This window comes from Notechis scutatus, chromosome 5, assembly GCF_049901735.1.
Source record: "Notechis scutatus isolate UNSWTSFEM ecotype Mainland chromosome 5, rNotScu1.2, whole genome shotgun sequence".
NCBI lineage: Eukaryota > Metazoa > Chordata > Lepidosauria > Squamata > Elapidae > Notechis > Notechis scutatus.
Genome location: NC_142013.1, coordinates 83,051,708 through 83,069,909, shown reverse-complemented (window position 1 = coordinate 83,069,909; position 18,202 = coordinate 83,051,708). Strand labels below are relative to the sequence as shown.

The following is an 18,202-nucleotide window of genomic DNA, read 5'->3' as shown; positions in this document are numbered from 1 at the left end:
CTGGTTATTCATGTTATATCCATGCAGTGAGGGTGTTTTTTCTTTCAAAAAATGAGAAGTATAATTTTACTGAAATACATGAAGAATATGAATTTGTTATTTTGGTTTGTTGGAGTGAGGGTTTCTTTCTAAATTCTTTCTGTTGATAATCTGCTGCCTCTGGCACAAAATCAGAGGTGGTATTCAAGCAGGTTCTGACCAGTTCTGGAGAACCGGTAGCGGAAATTTTGAGTAGTTCAGAGAAACAGAAAACACCATCTCTGACTGGAGATTTTACAGTATCCTTCCCCTGCCATGCCCACCAAGCCCATGCCCACAGAACTGGTACTAAAAAAAATTCAATCCCACTACTGGACAAAATGATTGGTAATGGTATTTCCTAGATATGGAGGATTAAGTTCTGGGTGACCTGCATCATATCCTTTGATTTATTTCCTGACTTCTCATAATCCTCTTCTATAGGAAAAGTCATGACTATATACAACTAATAATATAAAAGAAAGAAAGAAAATGCAGTGTTTCATTTTCATAGCATGTCTAAAATTTCTTGGGTTAATCTTTAAGACACCACAATTGTTTTTTAAGGTTTGTTTTTTGTTTGTTTTGTTTTGCTGCCATGTAGAGTTGAATAAGACAGCCTATAGGATTAGTCTCTATCACTTGCAGCTACTCCCAAATTTACTATTATTTTAGCCAGCTCAAAAGTTCTTTCATTTCAACTTGACCAATTCTTGCCTTAAGCTACCAATTCTCTTCTCATCTTGTTTTCAATATTGATTTTGCTGATGTGATCCAGGGGTGATATTCAGCAGGTTCTGATCAGTTCTGGAGAACCGGTAGCGGAAATTTTGAGTAGCTCAGAGAACTGGCAAATACCACCTCTGACTGGAGATTTTACAGTATCCTTCCCCTGCCACGCCTACCAAGCCATACCCACAGAACCGGTAGTAAATAATTTGAATCCCACCACTGGTGTAATCTCACATTACCTGACACTTTGTGCATTTTCTTTTGCATCTGCTACCTGATGATTGGGATAATGGACCACCCATCGTCTTTGCTTTTTGACATCTTTAGTTGTTAAAGATTGACACCTTCAGTTTCCTAGATTCACCTGCTCCTGTCAACTCAGGCAGATTCTTTAGCATAACTTTTGAGTGCTTTGAAAAGAACTATCCCTTTGAAAATTGTGTTGAATATTTACCCTAGTGAATCTTGATCAATTCTAAAAAGAATATATATTTGATAACAATTGTCTTGATGTCCACTGCTTTTGCTAAGAATGCATTATGATAAGGAACATTCATGCATCTTTGGAAACAGCTTGTAGAGCCGTGATGGCAAACCTATGCCACGCGTGCTAGAAGTGGCACACAGAGCCATCTCTCTGGGCATGCCAGCCACCACCCATTGCTCTTATGGATCCCAGCGCACGCACGCATGCTGACCAGCTGCTCTTTGTGCGTGTGGGAGTATTGGAAATCAGAAGAGCAGCTCTCCGGAACACATGCATGTGCCAGCCAGCTGGTGTGGTGCACCTGGGCGGGTGCACTGGAAACAGGAAGAGCAGGTCCCCAGAGCACATGCATGCACCAGCCAGCTGGTGTTCGCATGCACATGCATTTTAGAAACCAGAAGACCAGGTGCACGAACAGAAGACCACATGCACGAACTGGGAAGCTAAGCTTCTGGTTTCCGGTATTCCCACGCACATGCATCAGGGAGCTTCTCTTCTGGTTTCCAGTGCACGCGCATCAGAGGTAGTATTCAGCAGGTTCTGACCAGTTCTGGAGAACCGGTAGCAGAAATTTTAAGTAGTTCAGAGAACCTGCAATACCACCTCTGACTGCCCGGCCCCCATCTATTGTCTGCCTCCTGAGTCCCAGCTGATCAGCTGGGTCTTCTTTTGTTGCCCTGCACAGGAGAATGGAGCTGGAAAACAAGTTAGTGGGATGGGGAGGGAATGGGGATTTTGCAGTAACCTTCCCCTGGAGTGGGGTGGGAATGGAGATTTTACAGTATCCTTCCCCTGCCATGTCCACCAAGTCATGCCATGCCCACAGAACCAGTAGTAAAAAAAAATATGAATCCCACCACTGACACGCATTCTCCCATTTTGGCATTTGGTGCGGAAAAGGTTAGCCACCACTATTGCAGAGCTTCCATATGTCTGACCAGATTTTCCTCAAATATTCAAAAGACATATTATCATACTTTGATATGCTCAAAATAAAGAACTAAACTGTTTGGATGTGTCCTCAGGCAGATAAGTAAAATATCACAGTTAAGCTTACTTTGTAGACCTGCCCATTTTGCTAACACTAATACAGAAATGGTTTACCATTGTCTTCTTCCATTTTTTTAAAGTATTTATCCATCTTCTACTCCAGGGGTGTCCAACCTTGGCAACTTTAAGACTTGTGGACTTCAACTCCCAGAATTCCTCAGCCAGCAAAGCTGGCTGAGGAATTCTGGGAGTTGAAGTCCACAAGTCTTAAAGTTGCCAAGGTTGGACACCCCTGTTCTACTCCATAGCTCTGGTGTTTCTTTTTTGTTTCCCTCTAAATAGTAGCCAAGGTCTATTTTGCTTATCCAACACCAACTAGTCACTACTAAATATTTTGGGGAAGTAACTCTTGCTATGCTGAATCATAAATATTTGCCTCTAGATGAGATGGGCAACAAACCATTCTAATGCATGCATGTGTACAAAGTTCTGGACAGAATGCAATATTTTTAATGAATAACTCAAAACAATCCAGTCCTAAATAGTGAGTGTATATTACATTCGGAGTAAGCAAGACTACCTTTTCTTTCCGAGAATTCTATTGGATAGATCAAATACGAATTGATGAAATATGAATTCAAGTCTAACAGTTGCCATAACTCACAGATAGGACTAAGCATTAAGCAAAATTAGATCTCTTGACTTCGGCTTTCAGTCTATGAAACTTATAAAGTATCTTTGTTTCAATAAAGATATTTATACATAATTAAAGTAGAATTTTATGATTTACTGTAGCCATTTTCTTTATCCATGTTTAACATGTTAGTAATACAAGGACAATTGTATTTATTTTTTACTGTGTGAATCTGAGGGGTGTGTGTGTGTGTGTGTGTGTGGTGCATATCACATGTGGATTGATTTCTCTTGCTTTCTCTTCTTACCATTTACAAGAAAATAATTTTCATGCAAATAGTTCAGATTAAGCTGAAATCTAATTTTGATCTCAACTTACTGGGGGGATGATCAAATGCTTAGGAAAGCTTTATGTTATATTTTGTGTTTAAATCTAAGTGTGTTGGTTTGGAGACACTGAAAAAATTATTATGATTTATGCCATTTTAGAAATGTCAATTAGTGTAATTTATTTCATATCCTGTTTACATTTATTCTACATATCAGATACATTGAAATCTAAAACTGGGATTTCTCTTCTGTATTCTTGGCTTCCTATATATTTTTTCTGTATTCTTTTTATTTTGCTCCTTGTGAAATATCGTATATGCTTATTAAGGAGCATTTGCATCTTTTTTTCAAGGTATCATCTGCAATAACCATTGTACTAAACTTAGAAGAAGCATTTACATTTATTGCCTAAGACAAGCTGAAAGCAGTACAGCTCCACTGCACAAATGTTTCTCTGAGATGCTCTTTTCTCCTTCCCTGGAACTCAATGCCAAAAATGCACATTCTCCTTCTTTTCAGCCAGGTCACCTCTAAAAGAATGTGGCATCAAATTCCTCTGTGCTCTTTGCCAGAGATGCGTCTGCAGGCACAAAGCCTGTGACAAAAGACTGAAATGACAGCACTTTGACTCCCTTCTACCTTGTGTTTGTTTAGGAAGGTCCCAGAAATTGTATTTTACCAACCACATTTGCTATCAACACACAATTATCTGGCTTAATCATGTGGAACAGTGGCAAATTCACCTGGGGCTTAAGAACTAATGACATTCTCGTCTGAGCTGCTTTAGTGAAATGGCCTAGCACCTGAAGCAGGAACAGCAAGATTGCTCAAGAAAATTTGGTTTTCTTTTTTTCATTTCACAGCATAGGGGCTCTGCTCAAATCAACAAATGCTCCTGATTAAATAGCTATGGTAGTTGACTTATTTGCACCTGGTGTATGGCTTTGAATGTGCATTGAGAAGCCCTCACCTTTACAAGAAAAGAATTGTGTGCGGCTTGCTTTTCAGGCAAAGACCCTTTTGATGAAGGCTACGGTCAAAGAAATTGTTGTGGAATCATTCTGATGCAATTAGAGTGATGAACAGAGAGGACGACCATTGCAACTCTGATGCCTGCAAGCACAGACATTTTAAAAGCTGTAATGATAGTCCTTTTTGTTTATTTCTGAGTCATTGAAACTCCTTCCTAAGGAACAAATGGCAACCCCTGGAGTTCATGCACCAAGATGATGTTAAAGATGATCCCACTTTTTACCTTTGAGAACAGCAGAGTCGGAGATGGAATTTTAATAGCAATAACCTTTGAGGCAGAAATGAACAAAGCTGCACCTGATTTCTCCCAGTTTCATTGCACACTGACACGTAGATGCAACTTTAGTGATGCATAACATATCAACTGTAGTAGAGGGGCTTCCACGTTTTAAAGCTGCAGCTGAATCATCATTTGCCTTTCACCTGATGAATTGATTAAAATTAAATATAGTTGCATCTTATCAAAATCTTTGAATGACAAAAAGGATGCTTTAGACAGCTTAGAGTGTAATAAATGTAAGTCTCCCCTTTCTGGTGGAACAAAAAAAATATTTTTTTTCATTCCATATCCTCTGATAACATTAAAAAAATAATAAGCTAGACTTCTAGCATTACTGAGTAAAACTGGTCTCCCTTTTAACTTTTGTTGATAATTTTTTCACCTTTTTCACAGCAGGATTTCCTCACAACTAGCATATATGCTGTTATTAACAAAATGAATGTAACTTACTATGGGTGATTTACTAGCTCAGCTTGTTGCCACTACTACCCAAGCCAAAAGTGAATGACTATATACTGTATATCTGCTCTGAAGTAAGTATCAATGTGTACTGTGGTGCTTTTCTCCAGGTAAATAAATATGGAGTTGTGATATGACCTTTGCAGCAACTGTAAGGACCAACCCTAACAGACTACAGCAGGCCAATTTCCATGAAATTTGTAGAGCTTGCCATGATTTCATAGCCATGAAAATAAAAATGTAAAAATTCCACTGATTTCTTTTAAAGTGAAGGATGGATGCTGCAGCAAGATTGCAAGTTGTCATGCCTCAACATATAACTTTTATATACTGTTGCTGCTCTCTAGCCCCATCTAGTGGCCAGAGAAACAAATACCAAGTATATTGTTTGAAGCTGACCTCACCTCATTACCCATCAGCCCGCACTCTCAAAACAAGTACAAGCTGGGAAGCCAGATACCATTTCCTTTAGCATTTGGAGAAGCCAAGAAGCACAAAGAAGAATCCATCTTAATCTGTGGCACATGGTCATCCAAGGACAAACCCACATCCCACACATAAAGCATGGCTGGTGAGAAATTACTTGTATTTATTAATTGTTATGTTCAGCAGTAACCCAATATTGCCTATTTTGTATTTGTTTTTCATTGTATGAATACCTATTTTCCTCAGTTTCACCATATCCTGTTCTTTCAATAAAACATTCAGATCTCTGTACACAGTCTGTTTTATTGGAGGGTGGGTGGGTTTAGCTGCATGTCAAGCTGCACACAAAGTGTAGTGAGAACAGAACACAAGTAATGTTAAATAGCATAGATCATTCCCAAAAAGTTTACCAGACATGGACTTGGATACATAATGGACCATGAAAGCAAAGGAGTGTGTTGCAGAAAGTGTTGTTTATAAAACAGGTCATTAGACAAAGTTGTCTATCGAAATGTATTTATGGAAAAAAATTGGGTTCAAGACTCATACAAAGTATGAATGTTAGGAAAGGTTGGAAACAAAAAGTCTCAGATGCAGAGGAATAAATAAAAAATATGCAATATTAACATACCAGATTTAGTCTTCTTATTAATTAATCTTCTTATTTATCACCATCTAAAATTCAACACACAGTAATTTATTTTCTGAGGATTCCAGGGGAATACTGTGTAACAATTATAAAAGTTTTCATATGGTGATGTAATGCAAAGTTAGGGCAATCCAATCACAATAAGATAAGGATGGTGAGTTGGTATTTGAGAGCAGTTGAACCCACATAGAGCACTGTTTTCATATCCTTTGCTTTGTCTTCAGGACAACCAAGTGTACAAAGAATCCAGACTCATCTAATAGGGTAGATGGCAGCATAAAAAAATAAATAAATAAAATAAATAAACAGGATAGACTGAGAATTTAATGGTTAAGAAATGCACTCTTAATCCAAATATAATATTCTAGTTCATATTATAAACCAACATTCCCTGTACTCCAAATCACAATTCTGCTCATATTGTCATCATTCAGAAGAGAAATCCTGGAATTAAATGCTAGTGTCTCCCATACATTTAACACCTGTAGCCTCCATCTCTGCAGTCACTTGCCAATATTAGCATCTTCAGAAATATTAGAAATAGGGTAATTTTATCATCACGAAGTAAAAAAAATTGGTGGAAGAGCTAAATACCTCAAAATGTTATATTTCAAAGGCTTTAACTGACATAATAAACTATTTTAAGTCATAGCTGGACAAGGCAGGGAAAAAAATCTATTTCAGCTTGCTCTTGAGGAACTGGGGACAAAAATCATCATGTTTCATCTGCATTGCCAGATTTCCAGCCTGGGGCCAGCTTAATTAAAGTCAACAGAGAAAAAAATGAATATGTAAAAGTGCAACTTGGGTCTCACAAAGCTTGAATAAATCAAAATATGAAACATTTAATCATTAATAGTTGGGAGGGGTTTCCCTATTGGTGAGCAAGGTTATCATCCTCTTTACTAGCTGCTTATAAATTTTAGTCTCTTTCTTTAAAAAAATTTATGTACCAAATATAAGATATTTTTGGAAAGCTTTTCCTCTTGTGTTGGACTCAAAAAACTCAATATTCCACCAGAACACCAGCCAGCCAGCCATATTCTGTTTTCTATGAATGTTTCACAACAGCCCCAAAGGTAGACTTAGAAAATATTAAAATGCTGGCTCACTGCAGAGCAGTCTTCATTTCAAACTAAAAACACACCAGCCAACCAACAAAACCATGGTGGTGTTGGGCTGTCTGTGTTTTCTCCATAGTTTTGCAGAGTTCTTGTTTTGCCTGCTTTTCCAAGCAATTCTTATTGCTTTCTGTGAAAAGTACACTTATTACACTTTGTAGTTTTTTTCTGCTTGGAGCTCACATCTCACACCTAAATTGGACTTAATTTCTGGACCAAGGTACTTATCTCTGCACCTCATCATTTTCTTTCTGCGAAGTAGGTTCAACTTTATTGATTGCAAAAATTTCTGTGGTAATCAGTCTTGGGGTTATTTTTTTAAATTAATGAATCTCAGACTCTTACCTTTGAGATTTGTTCTGGATTTTTTTCTCTGCATCTCTGTTCTTTGTATTATTCCCAAGTTTCTTCCCTCTAACAAGGTCCAAAGCTGGTTTTAGAGAATTATCCTACTAATAGACAAACAGATCATCATGATCATCATGATTATCATCATCATCGTCTTTTAATGACCCCATAATCCCTTGCACGGTAGAGTCGTGGCAACTGAATGGAGCTAGCAGAGTTTTATTGGCCGGATACTCTTCCTGTCACCAATGTGAAGTTTAGTTCAGCAGATATATTTTTGTTGTGCTCAGAGAGAGAAATTTCTGCCTCTACCTAGGATCAAACTCACAGCCTCCTGATTGTGATGTCAGATCTCCACCTCTAGGCCACTGTACCACTCCACTGATAGACAAACAGATAGATAGATAAAATACCATGCCTATTTACATAATTTCTTTCCAAAATTACAGTGGGCTAGAAAGGTAAAAAGCAAGAATAATTCACTCTGAAATTTCATAAGCTGTACCAATTACATTTTACAAGCCTTCTAATAAAAAGAAATCCATTATTGCATGTATGTCTATGTTAATTTGATAATGTGAAAAGCAGAAAAAGAAGCAATGATGATTCTGTCCACCATGGCAGTCAAAGGAAAAATACATATAGGGAGTCTCTATGCCAACCCTCTACCACGTTAGTTCGCATATTTGTTATCATGTTGGCATGAAAAGGAGATATATTGATGACTACCAACCTTGACATCCCATTCAGATACACAAAAGCATACAGAGAGGAACACGTAAACAACATACTGTATATACAGATGCATATACATGGTAAAATCACACTATATATCAGAACATGTGTGTGTGTGTGTACACAAACACTATTCATAATGCATGTCTGATTCAAAATCAATAGTAAAGGAGCAAGTAGTCAAGAGATATGCCACAGACTGCAACTTGGTACAGCAACCATGAAGGACTTGAAAGTGTTGACCCTTTAGAATTTTGGTGTGGGAATACCATGGACAGCCAAGAAAACAAACAGATCATTGAAGAAATCAACTCAGAGATCTCACTTGAGGCACAAGTGCCAGATTCAAAGTATCCTATTTCAGACATACAGTATTATATGAAGACCCAACTCTCTGGAAAATGCTCTAATGCTGGGGATGGGAAGAAAGAAGAAGATGAAGACCAGCAGCAGTGGGTTTAGATGAAGGAGATGAACGTGGAGTTGGAAGATCTAGGAAGGAAGGAAGGAAGGAAGGAAGGAAGGAAGGAAGGAAGGAAGGAAGGAAGGAAGGAAGGAAGGAAGGAAGGAAGGAAGGAAGGAAGGAAGGAAGGAAGGAAGGCAGGCTACGTTGGAGATAGTTCATCATGTAGAAAATCTATGTGGTTACTAGAAATAAAAAATAACTTGATGACACATAATCAATCAATTAATCTTTATATTCTATCCCTCAAACTGACAATTCCTCTTCACCTTACAAAATCCACCTAATCACTGAGAACAAATATCTCTTAATTGAATTAGACTTTTATATATGAGTTAATAATATCTTTTCAAATTCAGTGAAATATGCCATATCTACTGCCCTCTTTTTATTTATTAGATTTTTTTAAACCTAATTCAAAATGGCAAACATACCTAATACTCTTTTTATCTCAACAACTGTCTGTGAGGTGAGTTGGGCTGAGAGAGAATGACTGACCCACAGTCACTAATTTCATGGCTAAGATGGAACTAGAATTCACAGTCTCCGGGTTTGTACCCTTGGTAACTTACCCACTAGACCAAGGTGGCTAATTTAGATATTGTATTTGAAAGCTTTTCCATTAAAGCTATTTCTAATTATTTGGAGTATCAATGCTCTGAAGTTATAATGCTAGTCTCCTTCACTTTCTGGGTTATATATATTCTTGCTGTTATCCCAACTTGATTTGGAGTTAACAACCCATTGTATATCTCAGACTCTAACTTAAAAAGCCTTTTCTGGAGAATGTGTTAAAAAGCAAAATATATAGCCATTGAATAATTATTTGGATCTAGTAACAAAATGCAACTAAAAACAGACTACCTACTTAGCTTTCCAAGATGTGGAATGCTATCACATAAGGGCAATTATAGAAACTGCTGGATATTTTTTCCTTTTCTAGTGTTCTATACATTCCATGTTATATGTGCAATTCTGATAGCTCTGGTCCCATTATCTGTGAATTGTTATACATATTAATCTTGCTGGTTTTATCTTCCCAGCAAGCTAGCTAGAGTTCTTAGGGCACCTTAGTTATTTTTATTGTGTCTACTTCCACATGCTGTCTATGAATGTCACCTGGTATAGGAAAGACTTAAACATCATCTATCCTCATTTCCCATCCTCACTCCAGATAGGACTTTTAACAATCTTGCCTTCTGAAGAGTTTTCTGGAACTGAAAAACTGCAAAAAAAATATTTTAAACTTTGATTCTGCAAAGATCCCAGGCATTCCAATTAATTTCCATCACTAACCTAATTACATTTGTCTATTGTCTAGCTTCCACTGGTGATCAGATTAGATTGCTCACCTTGAAGACATCACTTGTACAGGAACAATCTTGCTTGTTGAATGGAATAAAAAACAAGAAACCCAGAACCATGTGAAAGACAATGAAATAGACAACAAGTAAAAGCCATCAAAGTTGAATCCAAAGGGGAACATAGCAGAGGTATCTGGAGAAGTGCAGGACTAAACAAGGCAGAAAACTAGATGCAAAGAATAACAAGCATATCAGCTATCATATCATATCCTCAAACATTTAAATTCATGTCAAGTTATCCAAATATTACCCAAGGTGCTATAAAAATTCCCTTCATTTGTGCCAGAATGAAAAATGGCAGTCACATATTAATTATTTTATAGCAAGTATGTCACAAGAAGGCTATATTAATGTGGGCCTTTTGACCACATTAAAAGAAGCCCCGGCAAACATGTCACCTCCTGCCACTCCCTGTGAAATATTGATATGCAATTGTTGGGGCCCTTTGGCTGATTCCAGGGCTCAAAAAAGGTCCACATTTAAAACAAAGGGAATGAGACTGGGAGGGAAAGTGAGAGAGAGAGCATCTTTTTATTTTTTGCAATCAAAATACTAATGTAGGAAAGCTAGTTAACGTATTCCACAGGACAAAATGGGACATCATTGTGAAGTAGTTGTTCAAATGGGAAAGCCTTGACAGGGACCATATTTTAAAAAATAGACAGATATCTCTCAGTACCAGGGATCTATATTCTTCTGGTTACAGAATTTTCAATATTTTCATATCCTTTTTTTTTCACTCCTATGAACTGCAGCTTATAGCAGTGGTAATCATTTCCTGTGTTTGAAAAAGAGATGAAAGCATTCATGGATGAAAGCAAGTTGGATTTAATCTCCTTCTCTCTCATCCACTGCACTGTGCTGATCATTTTCCAAAAAAACAAGACTTAAGCTCATTTTTGTCATGACAAAACTAGTTTCATAATAATCAGATGGCAATTCCTAGTGTATACAATTCTAATATAATTACCAGGAGGGAAATGTAGAGGGAGTTGCAGGTTTGAGATAAAGAAAAGCCTGTGGAATTTTGTATTAATGTCTCTGACTCTCTTATTTGTGCAAGTAATCAATCTTTCTGGGAACAGAATAGTAATTCTTTCTGGGGGGAAAAATGACAAGAGTCTGAGGAAGAGAGAAGATAATCTGACTTTCATTCTGTACACAGCAGGTCAGCTGTGATTGACAAAGCTCATCACAAAACTATAGCTCCCAGAATAATAATCCCAGTAGCCGAGTTTCATTTGCAGCCAGAGTAGTGTTAATGACATGTTTAACAGCTGCTTGTTGAAGTTTGGAATCTGCATTAACCTGCAGAGCAGTGAACAGAGAAATGAGGGAGTTGCATTGAAATCAAGCCTTCATTATGCTGACAGGCCAGGTTAAGGAGGAGAGAGGATGCTCTTCAGGAGGGAGGAGAACCCAAGGTTCATTTGCAGATAAGGGCAAGGGAGAAGATGACAGAGTCTGATCAATACGCACAAAAGGAAGCTGACATGCGCTTAACTTGAGACTTTTAATGAAGGAAGGGGTTACGCAAGGCACAACAAGACACACGGGAAGGACCAGCAAGGTAGCTGATGACAGGGCAGCCATTACAAAGGAAAGGTAGCCTGCCTGCTTGGCTGAACAACAATCATTTTGATAAGACCACCAATCATCCCTCCGTATGTCTTTAGGAAGAGCTTCCCCATTTCTGGGTAAATCCAGGTCCACTCAGCTTCTCCAGACAAGGTCTCTGCATTTCTTTACTGTGCAGTATCGATTGCATTGTTTTTACAAGCAAATATTTTAGAAGATATTTTACTTGGCTCTGCCTTTTGCCACGTGTTTGAGAATTGATATAAACATGTTAAACAATCTGGTGCTCTCTGGATTTATCAATCTATTGAGTAGTTTTGGAACAGAACTACTGGAAAGCATACCTTACATAATCTATCTGCTTTATTTATTTGTCATCATGTTTAAAATGTATTATGGTTGCAATCAGTACTGAAATAACATTGTCCCCTTTTTAAATCTCTAATAAAATATGCTGCATGTTACCTTTGTATCACCAATACAGTTTAAGTCATTCTACTACTTGAAAGTTCATTTCTGGTTATTCTTGAGCAGTGGTTGCCAACCAGTGGACCAGGGACCACTGGTGGTCCGCAAGAAAATTTTGGTGGTCCGCAATGAAATGTCACCCCCAGAGCACCCCCCCCAAAAGCAATTAATCCAGGCTGAACAGGAACACAAGGCTGTGCCACCCACATGGCCCACGGGAACACAGAGTCACTTGCATTGCGAACAACATGAGTTAGTGAGGAGAGGGGGGAAGGGGCAGAGGGGGGGAACTTGCCTCATGTGCCCCACGTGCCTGGCCTGGCCACCGGGCTGCTTCTTTCTGCTTCTTTCTTCTTCTGCTTTTGGCTGCACACAAGGAAAGCAGCAAAAGTCTTTCTTTCTCTCCCCCAAACTCTGCCAGAAATGAGTCTTTGGGACCCTGCTGGGCCTCCTGCTCCAAGAGGCTGTGCCAGAGTGACAAGTCTCACAAAGACTCATTTCTGGCAGAGTTTGGGGGAGAGAAAGAAAGACTTCTGCTGCTTCTGCTGGTTTCCTTGCATGAAGCCAAAAGTCTCTCTCTCTCTCTTTCTCCCCCTGAGAACAGAGCTGGAGATGGTATCCTGCGATCCCAAATAAAGAATAATCAGTCAGTAGGAAAACAGAGTAGGGAATTTTCCTGCAGACTTTTGGGGGGGGGGGATTTTCCCAGGGTTTCTAGTCCACGGGATTTAAAATTATGAGTTTGGTGGTCCCTGAGGTCCAAAAGGTTGGCGACCCCTGTTCTAGAGCACCAGTAGCTGGGACTGTGGTGGTTTGCTGCTTTTGGACTCTGTCTTTAATTTTGCAAAGAATTTATCTTCCCTCTGTTGGAAGTATGGAATGCTGGCCCAGATCATTATTTGTTCAAAATTAGTACAGTTGAAGAAATATGCCACAAAGAAAGAGATGTGTGATCTGATCCACATTTACATTTTTTACAATGTTAAGAAAATTGTGTCATTCCTCTTAAACTCTACAACTTCTGATCAAGTGTAAGCTTACTATTATTAGTGTTTCAGCGTGTAATCATGAGCAGCCTCTTTTTCCAAGGCAATGAGGAATTGAACAGGGTCATTGAAAAGCTTGATTAAACACAATTGCTTCATTTGACTATTTGCAGAAGATCACTTGGACCAAAGCTGTCTACATGGTGCACCTGTATTTTGCACATTTTTATGCATTCTGCAATCTATAAAACTCAAATATTACCATGCTCTTGAAATATTTCAGTTTTGTAATAGATTTCAGGAGAATGTTTATAAGATCCCAAAGTGCCACAGGTATAAGACTTGAAACAAACAAAGAAAAATAGCAAAATACAGGAACACTTTAAACTCTGCATCCCTTTGCAAAATCAAATTATGACTCTGTGCTTTCTCCCAGCCTCAAAGCTATGTTATTATCAAAAGGCGATTTGGCATTGTTCTTTTGTCCTCTAAAATGCATGCACCAGATTAAACGTATCCAGATATTTTTGACAGTCACATTTACACCTCAGATAGTTTTCTTAATTCATATTCTGAAACAAAAGTTGAAGAGAAAGATAGAGCAATAGCAGGCTGTTAGATATGAAAATAAGTAAAACATAAAACAAAGCATGCTCTGTAGGCTTTAAAGAGACTTGTGTTGTGGGAGGACATTTTGTTTCTGGATTCTGGTTAACCCAGTGAGTCAAACATTTTAGCCAACTTTTCTAATTTGTCTCTTATTGTTGAGACTGTATATAAAATGTATGTGTACCGAGAACACCTCACTGCTAAAACTGCAACTGCGATGAATGACTAAAATTCAGCTCATTGATCCCCTGATCCCCAAGTCTAATTATCAACCAGATTAAGATTCTTACTGAGTTCCCAAAATGTAATTTGATGTTTTTAATTAATTATATTTTACTAAACAATGCAACAATCAACTAAGATGCACAGAGCAATTCACAGACTTCTGCTGGCAACTTGAGAACAGCATGGCCAACCAATGGATCTTTACTACCCTAAATGTAATTAATACAAGCTAACATTCTGTTTAAGATTCTATTCAAGGTAAGATCAATTTAATTTGGATTGCATAACAGGGATAGCAGAGTCTGCCCAACAGCAGCAAGCAAATCAGATCAAAATAAAAACATGAAATAGAAACATAGACAAATTAAAACTAAAAATGAAAGCATAAATCAATTAAATATAAAAAAGCATAAATTGATTAAAAAGAAAAGCATAAAATTAAAAATAAATCACTCTCTTAACAATAGTGTAAAGATTGTTTATAAAATTACCAATCAGAAACAGACACAAAAGTAAGCAAAATTATAAAATTAAACCACAGTGATTGATATAATGACCCAAAAATGATTTCCACTAATTTAAGTGAAGAGTTCCAACATTACAAACAAGGGCAAATTTCATAGTTCCAGCATTCTCCTATTCCATGATCCATGTCACAATTTTTAACATGGCACCACTATGCGGTGGGAGGCAGATATATCTCAGATAGACTGTAAAGAATGGAGGAAACGCCCCAGTATCCGTGCTTCTTTCATACCTAAAGGAAGGCAGGGTGAGTTCATGATGGTGGGAAACAATCTGCCACACAAGGATTGATAGGGTTCTTGCATATGGAGAAGATTTTTTTTTTTAAAAAAAAAAGGCATGGAAAATAAACAAACAAACATCATAGGTAATTGAATTAAGCTCTTTTTTCTTTGTGGAAACAAAAACAAAAAACAGCTGGAATGAAACCAAATCCCTATCTGTCACCTGAAAACCCTTGTTGAGCATGGATAAAAATCTCAAATTGTTGTCATTGTTTCTGCTTGAAAGGAGAACGTTTTGCTTCTGTTGAAGTGGAGAGCAAATCATTTCATCCACTGAATTGAAAGGAGAAATAAACTGCTCCCATTCCTATCAAAAAACCCATTGTCCCCAATTCCCTGGTGGAAGTGAATTGCCAACTAGCCATTTTTCATAGGAAATCCCTCATCTTTTCCTCCCATACTTTCAGTCTCAAAGCAGTGTGAACTCAATATGCAAACACATCATTTCTGTGGTTCTCAAAAGACCGAGGACATATAAAGAATATTATCAACTAAAAAATACTTCTTTGGTCTTTTTAGTTGCCAGCAGAAAGGGAGTGAGGGAAAGCAATGCATTCCTTAAATGCCCAAAGCTGTTGGTGTGCAACAATATTACTGGAGAGCAGAATTGATTACTTTTGGCTATGAATGTGTCCCATTGGAGAATATATGTCCAAGGAGTAGGAGGAAGACCAGGGTCAAGGGGGAAATGAATGATGCATTTTAGTGTCAGCTGCACCAAGCTAACGCCAACATGGCCACTCCAAATAAATCTGTGTTTTTTTTACTCTGAGAGATGCAGCTAAAGACTTATGATTTGAATGGGGGTGGATTTGTTGGAGCCCTGACAGCCAGCTGACACTAAAATACATCATTCAAATATCAGGACTGAATTAATATTCTTACCAGCTGTCCAACAAAACTGTTTAAAAATATCATTTAATCAATGCCTTGTCCGATCATCATTTCAGGTTGCCCCCTCTCCCACCAAAAATATCTTAAGCCCACTCCACATAAAATGCAATTAAAAAATCAAGCAAGAAAAACTCTTCAACAATTTAACCCCATTCCATTTTTGTTGTTGATTGTACCATATGCATTTGCTGGTCACATAGCCAAAAAAATCTGAATGGCGTCTATGAGAGAGAGCTGTTAAGCTGCCATGCCATCATTCTTTTGTTGCACTGAAAATGTTTCTAAGGCAGATTTTCAATATGACACCATGGAGGGGATGAGAAAGGCATTTTGACCTTATTTCTTCATGGTCTTCATGGAGGTTGTCTTTAGCCTCAGAGCAGGAGGAAGACAAGCAAGAAATACCAATTGAAAAAAAAATGTTCAGCCACAAGCACTGTAGAAGTACAGAACCACAAGAAGAAGCTGAAAACCTTTGCTGCTGTTTCAAACATACTGATGCAGAAGAGAAATAAGTCAACATAGTTCTCAAACCCAACTGATAATGCAAAATTGGACAGGCTTAAAGCTATTTCCAAGCTAAATAAAAATCTTATGTCAAAATACCTTTTTTAATTTAAAAGAATAGAATGACAGTATTCATAAATAGAAAATCATAATTATCTGACTTCACCAGAGTTGAGGAAGCCACATACCATCTTCAAATGTTACACAATGCTTGATGGGAAAAAGCTGTAGAAAAGTTGATAATCTTATACTCGGGGTGTCAAACTCGTGCTGTCATGGCGTTGTCATGTGATGTATCAGGACGTTTTTCTTCTTCACTAAACTGGATGGGGTGGGGCCAGCACGTGATGCATCAGACCCATGGGCCGCGAGTTTGACACCCTTGTCATATACAATGCATACATTCAAGAAGAGCACATAGTACAAGTAACACTAAATCAGCTTCATGGGTGACTATAACCTAAGATCAAGAAATTCCATTTTCAACATTTTCATCTTTTGGTAAGTAGATAGAGATTCAAATCCTTTCACTAGGTTCCAAGTGCCATTGCACAATCTTCTGTGATGGCATACACATATGTATATATGTTGTGGGGTGCTGCAAATGTCATCCTAAAGTATGACAGGCACCCAGGAATACTTGATTCTTCATCATAGCAAGGTGATAATTTTGATGCCAAAAATTACTAATTTATGCTACAGAGAATTTAGGCTTTACCATCCAAACATTATACTGTAATTGAGGAGCAGCCAACACTAAGGCTGGAATAGAGCAAGCTATTCACAAGAAACAATCTGAGAGATAAATTATGTCTCCTCTCTCACACTTTTTGTACTATTTTGTGTTATTTTCATCTCCCCCAACCCCTGCTGATTGATTTCTGAACAGTTATATTCTGGCACTCGATTGCTAATTATGCTTGCATGTAATATAGCTTATAAAGGTTGTGTTAATTTTTTTTCCCTTAAGCAAGCAAGACTGTTTTCTATCTGAGAAACCATCTAAAATGGGGAGGCGGAGACCAGAAAAAACTACAAGAAGTGTGCAGAAGCTTTTCTTTTCTATTTTCTCAATGCCATCATTTTTATAGTTGTTGCTTCCTTATGCACATTCCTCCACCTCAAATCAGCAAGCACTAAATATATTTTTATAGAGTGACAGAGAAAGAGAGACCGATTACTAGACCTGATAATCCTCACAAATATAATTTGGAATGACTCAGGGGGTGTTTTTTCCTGCAACTGTTTGGAATGAGGAAGAAAAGGAAATGTACTGTACTAAATAAAGTGACCTTATTAACATTGATCCAAGATGTTTTTTCTGCCTGAGAAAAAGGGAACTTTTTAATGTGTTGGGTATGTGAAAAAGTTGTACCCCTCTTAGAAAAAAATTGAAGAAATAAGATATATAAAAAAACAAAGATACCCCAGAATGATTACATACATACATACATACATACATACATATATACATATACATATACATATACATATACATATACATATACATATACATATACATATACATATACATATACTTATACATATACATATACTTATACATATACATATACATATACATATACATATACATATACATATACATATACATACATACATACATACATACATATATATATATGTATAATGTTAAATAAAATTCCTATTTGGGGCAGGTAAGTTAATAATTGCTTAAAACTGGATGCTTTTAGAATAATTTAACAATAGAAAAAAATGAGTTTTAACATATGATCAGTTGTTCTTCAGGAAAAAAAGTTACTGATAAGATTTGAAGAGAGATTATTCTTATTAGATGTGGATTGAATTAATAATAGTCCAGGTGAATCTTGTAATGAACCTTGATTTATATGCCAGTTGGATATTGTTTAAATGGAATAAAATAATAATAAAATTAAGGGGGAAACACTTATCCACTCAATAATTCAATTGGATTGGCAGATGTATCTTACTTACTTTATTTGTTTATTTATTTATTTATTTATTTTCCATATTTTTTAACCATCCTTCTCCTTCAGAACAAGCTAATTTCTGAGTTCAG

General features: G+C 37.3%; 1 long non-coding RNA gene across 2 annotated transcripts in view; it reads right to left on the bottom strand.

Annotated features, from left to right (window-relative positions):
* Positions 1-18,202, bottom strand: part of LOC113411576 (uncharacterized) — a 51,445-nt gene that overhangs the window by 19,165 nt on the left and 14,078 nt on the right. Inside the window, exon 3 of one of the 2 annotated variants that reach the window (XR_015749883.1) lies at positions 7,503-7,609. The exons of the other annotated variant lie outside the window; for it this stretch is intronic. This is a non-coding gene — a long non-coding RNA (uncharacterized LOC113411576). The remainder of the gene's footprint in view (positions 1-7,502; positions 7,610-18,202) is intronic. 2 annotated transcript variants of the gene reach the window in all.